Source organism: Protopterus annectens, chromosome 5.part0, assembly GCF_019279795.1.
Source record: "Protopterus annectens isolate FY-2018-M chromosome 5.part0, PAN1.0, whole genome shotgun sequence".
In the NCBI taxonomy this organism is placed as follows: Eukaryota; Metazoa; Chordata; order Ceratodontiformes; family Protopteridae; genus Protopterus; species Protopterus annectens.
The window spans coordinates 428,394,496-428,401,550 of NC_056735.1; positions in this window are offsets into that span (position 1 = coordinate 428,394,496).

Below are 7,055 nucleotides of genomic sequence, written 5' to 3' on the forward strand. Positions count from 1 at the left end.
GAATAATAAATATTAAGAATAAAATATTAAATAGTGGCTTATGCCAAAGCTTAAACAAAAAATATAGAAGGCGTATTTATGAACATCTATACGACATCTCTAAACAAAAAGAAACTAACGCCTTTTTCAAGCACACAGTTTCCTGTCCTAATATGAGCCTTAAATTTATGGTGTTAGAACAAGTTTTGCCTGAGGCTAGAGGTGGTGACTGGGAGACTACACTTGAGTACCGAGAACTTTTGTGGCAATTGAGACTGGATGCAGGTAAACCACCAGGGCTCAATGATAGTATAAACATCAGTAGTGTCCTGAAGCTAAGGACTGCCCGACTATAGCCTTTAAGTCATCCTGGTTTATTTTAGTTTCGTTTAATTGCATTTTATATGATGAGACCAATGTACACCTTCGTGCAACATATTATTACATGCACTAGTTCTCAAATATATTTGAATTCATCTATTTACATACATATTTATTTACATTTTTTTACACACGTATATATTTTTTGTTTAAGCTTTGGTATAAGCCACTATTTAATATTTTATTCTTAATATTTATTATTCTTAAATATTCATTATTTTTAATAACAACTTAAACTACAAAAGTAATTGTGTAATATTTCGTTTTTGAACAACATGAGATTGTTTAAGTTGGTTGATGAACTTTTCACCACATTTAATTGTGGTTGAACACACGTTTTTTTAATCAATGAAGTGTTTTACAAGTTATGATTCACACATATTTATGTATTTATTCAATGTTTTTTAGGCTTCACATTCACTGCATTTTATTCTTTATGTTATAGGGGAACCAGTATTCAAACTTCATGCTTTGGTGTTTAACTCATGAATATCCCTTTAACATCTTAATGAATTAATGACTTAATTAATTAATTATGCATATTATGTGACTCAGGTTTGGTATATAACACTTGAATATTTTTCATTTTCAATGAACTTGAAAAAGCTCGGTATTGTACCGAGCGAAAGCGCTTGTTTTTAAGTGTGGTGACTTTCCAATAAAGGATTTACTAACTGCTCTGGTTGGCATTTCGTCCTTGGGTCGTGAAGTGTTCTTTTTTGGTTTTGATCACATTTTGCTTCTTTGGTCAAGAAGAGAAGGTCAACACCTGCACCACACCACATGGAACACATAGCCCTCCAGAATACCCACCATCACAGCCCTCACATAAAAACACAAACCACACACTCACCTTCACAGAGGCTCCCAATAGAAATTTACCCAAACAGCAGAAACCTCCAAGGCAGAAATGTACTCAACCACCACAACACAGCACAAACCACAAGACACATAGCTCACTTACACAGTGTGCCCCTCAACCTAAGCTCCTAAGGCAAAACAGCTTGCCCAATACAATAATCATAGGTCACTCAATAGTGAGGCACACTGATGCCCCACTCACTAGGCTGAATAAGGCAAAGGTAACAGTCAGCTGTCTATCAGGTGCCAGAATCTGACACATAACACACACACTCAGGTCACTCCACAACAAGTGCAAGTATGACTCTGTCATTGTCCATGTGGGTGTGAATGACCCAAGATGCACCTCTCTGGGCTACATGAAAAGAGACATGGTGGAGCTCTCGGATTATGTGGCCCAGGCAGGTATGACCCTAGCCCTGAGCAGCATTCTACCATCACCCAGAATGATACCACAGTACAAACAGAAAATGACTGTCTTCAACATTTGGCTAAGTTTTTGGTGTCATTCTAAGGGGATCCAGTATCTGTCTGCTTGGGATGACATGATTGACAGACATTGATGCCTTGCCAGAGATGGCCTGCATTAGTCATCCCTGGTTTTTCGGGTACTGGCTAAGGTTCTTGCCACCCCTATAGTGCTTTTGTTAGGTGGTGTTCCAAAGACCAAATTACCACCATAATAGCTATAAATAAATACAATCTGAGGGTCAAGCTATCCAATGCTAGAAGTCTAAATCTCAAGATGCACTCGCTCAAAGCACTCCTCAAAATGGAGAACATCGACATTTGTGCTGTAACGGAGACCTGGTTTAAAGCAGCAGAAAGTACCCCCTGTGCTACCAGGCTATAACTCATTCCACACTTTTTGGCCCCAGAACATAGCCTGAAGCTCCAAAGGCAGTGGTGTCTCCATATTCATAAAGGATATGCACACCTCCAGACTAGTAGACCAGCATAATGCATCTGAGATACTCCAGGTACAACTAACATTGGGTAAGACAACGATTCAGGTCATAGCCTACTATAGGTCCCCAACCATGTCCCAAGACTCTCACTCCACATTCCTAAGCACCCTGGAAACTATTAAGATCTAACCCAACACTCACATACTAGGTGACTTCAACTACCCCTCCATCAGCTGGGAAAACTACTCATGCACCAATGCACTGGCCCAACACTTCCTGGAATTCATCAATTCCAATGCCCTGGACCAACTCATTCTTACCCCCACTAGAGGAAGCAACATCCTTGACCTGGTTATTACTAACATGGACAACTGTTGTTTTACACCAATAGTCAATTCATCCCTGGTTAGATCTGACCACAAACTAATCACCATGGAAATCCACATCTCACTCACACCCCCCACAAAGGTATCCACCATGAAAACCTTCTCCAAAGCTGACTTTGGACTCCTAAAAACAGAGGTGGCTAACTTCAGGGCACCCATGCCAATGGAAAATAGATGCATGACTGCCGAATCATACACCAATGCACTGTACGAGCACATACATAAATGCATGGAACTAGCCATACCCAACAGAACCAAGATGCTCTCCTCCAAAAAAAAGGAAGCCAGTCTGGTGGTCCCCTGCCATTAATAAACTTTACAACAGAAGGAAGAAACTGTTGCAGAAAAAGGTGAAGTCGCAAGACTGGAATAATGCCCTTATTAGCCTCAACAAAAAGTTGAGATCCCTCATCAAAACCTCCAAAGCCAGCTATGAAGGCAGAATTGCAGCAGATACTAAAAACAACCACAAAACCTTCTAAAGTTATAGCAAAAATCTCCATGTCAATACCCAGATTTGCTCTGAGTTACTGCACAATGGTCCCTCCTATACTGAGCCAACATATATTGCCAACATACTGGCCAACAGATTCAGTGTCAACTTTACCCCCCTTTCCCCCCTAAAGGACCAATCTCAATACCAGAAGAATGCCAGACACCCAACATTACTGCAGCACAAGTTAAAGCTACATTGTCTGAGGCCAAGAATACAGCTTCCATGGGACCGGACAATATCCCTGGCTGTGTTCTACATGAATTACAAAATGAACTGGCATCACATCTGTGTGCTCTGTTCACTCACAGCCTCTTCTCAGGCTTTATCCCTACCGAATGGTGCACTGCTACAGTCATCCCTCTCCATAAAGGAGGAGCAACTACAAACCCTGGAAATTATTTCCCCATTAGCTTGACGAGTCGGATATGTAAGGCTATGGAGCGCATCATCATGGACCTAATTAACAAGGATATAGGGAATCTCCAAACTCTACATCCCATTTAATTTGGTTTTGTGAAAGGTAGATCATGTGCTCAACCTGGTTGACTTCTTTGAGTCAGTCACCAGAGTGGTGGATGAAGGTAAGGCAGTTCATACATTCTACCTCGATCTGGCCAAGGCCTTTGATACCATTCCTCACTCAGAAATTATTGATAAACTCAGCAAACTAGGCATTAACCCCTATATCATTAGGTGGGTTGCAAATTGGCTCACAGATAGAACTCACAGTGTGAAAGTAGCAGACTCCATGTCAGACTGCCGACCAGTCATGAGTGGAGTCGCACAGGGATCGGTCCTGGGTCTTCTCCTGTTTGGCATCTACTTCTCAGAAGTCCAGGCCAACACGGAGGGATTCTGGATGACCAAATCCACAGACGACTGCAAGCTGGGAGCCATTATTAACTCCCCAAGTGATGCAGACATCCTACAGAAAGGCCTCACTGAGACCAATGACTGGTGTCAAAACCATAGCCTTAAGCTTAATGCCAAAAAATGCATCATCATCCCCTTTGGGAAAAACTCAGTTCCCACTAGTTACCACATCGATAGGAGCCCAATGAACATTGAAGGCATTATAAGAGATCTGGAGACACAAGTTGACAGCAACCTCTCCTTCGACCATCACATTGCCACTGTGGTCAGAAAGTCCTTCTATGTGGCACATCTCATTACCAAGGGTTTTGCATCCAGGAAGAAAGAGGTTATCATTTCTCTCTACTCTTCCCTCATTAGACCAATAACAGAGTATAATGCTTCATTTGGCATGTACCTCACTAGACACCTGCAACAGGTGGAGAGGCCACAAATGTACCTCATGAAAAGGATCCTAGACCTTAAACACATGTCCTACATGGACAGACTCAAAGATATCCAACTATATCATCTACTAAGAGGCGATCTCTGCTTGACTTACAAAGCCATGTCTGACCCAGTTCTGTTAGAAATGCTACATCTAAAAAAATCCCAATCCCTCTGTACCACATGCACCAGAGACCTCAACCTCATAACCACAATCAACAGAACATGCTGGAGGGACAGGTTCATAACCCAGAGACCACCCATGCTCTGGAATAGACTTCCCATACATGTCAAGCAGAGCACCACACTAGCCCTCTTCAAGCAAAATCTTGATAAGTGGATGGGAAATAGAAAGTTCACACTAGGGATTACTCCAGTGGCTCTACTTGATAGATGCACTGGGAACTAATGATGGGTGGCACAATGCCAGGGCACTTCTATGGGCTAGGTTGTAATGGCCCCAGGGCCATTAGCCTAGTACACACCTATGAACCTATGAACCTATGTGGTACCTGTGCGTATAGACATGTCTCTTTGGCACGTGTGTGTGAGTGTGTGTGTGTGTGTGTGTGTGTGTGTGTGTGTGTGTGTGTGTGTGTGTGTGTGTGTGTATGTGTACCTACCAACTAGATGATCTTGTGGGAAGTCATCTTGAAGGAAACTTTGACCAAGGTCAGACATGGGTGAATCATGTCAACTGCCCCAGTAGTACTCAGGCAAATTATAAACAATCCTCTGGGCATTACAGACCACTTGGTATTTCAGAGACTGGAAGCCCTTTGTATTGCTATATATTGCAGTCCCTCAAGATGAGGTAGGGCTTTAAGGAAATTAGGGGAGTGGGCTATATTACAAAAGCCTGCATTGTGCTGGTTCATTCCATCGCTCCCCTGCGGAGCCAGCTATGCTTGTCCACACTCTGTAGCATAATGTCAAGGAAGTGTTGCAGTGGTAGCATTGTCACCGCACAGCAAAGGCTCTCCAGTTTGATTCTCAGCTGGGGTACCTTCTTTGTGGAGTCTGCATATCCTCCCTGCATTTGTGTGGATTTCCTCCGGGTGCTCCAGTTTCCTCCCATGTTACAAAGACATGCATCTGGAGTGTTTCTCCCCAGGCCTCTGCTGAAAATTGGCTTCATTCCAAGTTGGACTTTCCCGATAAACAAATGTTAAATAAATAAATAGCATGTTTGGGATTTGCATGGCTGACACATGCAATATCCCAAGCATGTCCCCTGTAGGCCCCTGGAAGGTCCTTGTTGCTAAGATTGCTCAAGCTGCACATACATTTGTACACACAGGAATAGGCATTACTTGCATCCTATTATTCTACTTGTGGCTGAAATAGTTTGGCTGTTTCTTACAGTCATACTGTCCACACAAAAATGGTCCACAGTCTGCTGCTTTGTGAGTTGGTGTCATGTCAGCTGCTGTCTGTATTACTCCTGCATTACCATGGATGTCCATAATGTGCAACCTTTCCGGCAATGGCTTCTACTGCTGCTAGTCCTTGCATCATTCCTGTCAAGTACACCATGAATCTTGGCATTCAAATAGGGTATGTGTCAGCATGCAGTGCGCTCCTTTCATATCTTTCTGAAGCAATCCACCATGATCTCTGTCATCATTTGAATGCCACACTATTTTAACTCTTCTTCAACTGTGCTACCTGTGTCTTAGCAGGCGTTTATCAAGGGTGGAGCAAAGGGGACAGGCATTCTGAGTGCAAAGTGTTAGGGGACATGATCAAGAAGTGCATTTCCTGCAGTCTTTTTTCTGTACTGGCATTTCTAATTGTTGATAACATAACCTGAGTATCCTAGGTACTAGTTAACTATCCACGTCTCCAAGCCATGGAGCCAACTAAAAATGTCATTTTTGTTGATGCTAGAAATAAACATCCATTCTTCATCAAGATTTTAATGTATTTATTCCTTATCATTTAAATTGCAATTTATTTTTTCAATATGCATATGAAATGATCTATTGTGGATTCCTTTCAGACATGACCTATGTCCTAACAGTAAAGAAAAAGCAATTATATATATCCCACCAGCACTACCATCAACATTTTATCTAAACACATTATATCAACAAAATTTTATCTCCAACTCATTTAGTCAGCAACACATTTTATCGAATGTGTCAGAAAGAAAAAAAAGATACCTCAAAACCATGTGTTTGCGGTAGAGCAACAGCTCTGCACCACACATCTCCTTACTTAAATATACTAACTCAACAGTCACAGAACCACAGAGTAACTAAAGTATAGAAAACCTTAGTTCACTAAATGTGTTGTTTTCTCTTTTCTCTGTAGTTATGTAACTGTGGAGTTGGTATTTTAAGTAAGGGGGCATGCAGTGGGGCTTGCCGCCTTGCAATAACATGTTTTGGAGATGTCATTTCTATTAATGACACATATTAGATAAAATGTGTTTTTGACAAAATGAGATGAAGGTAAAATCAATTGGAGATACATTTTTGTCAATGTAATGCATTTAGACAATTACATACTTGATAAATCTACATAAATCCATATACTGTGTGTGTGTGTGTGTGTGTGTGTGTGTGTGTGTGTGTGTGTGTGTGTGTGTGTGTGTGTGTGTGTGTGTGTTTCAGTGTGTGCATCTGTATGTGTAGAATAAGCTGTATACTGTCAATTACTGATATATTCATTATAGAAAAATGTGTGCTTTTTTGAATGAATCTGTGTAGATCCACATTAAGAACATATTAAAAGCAGAAC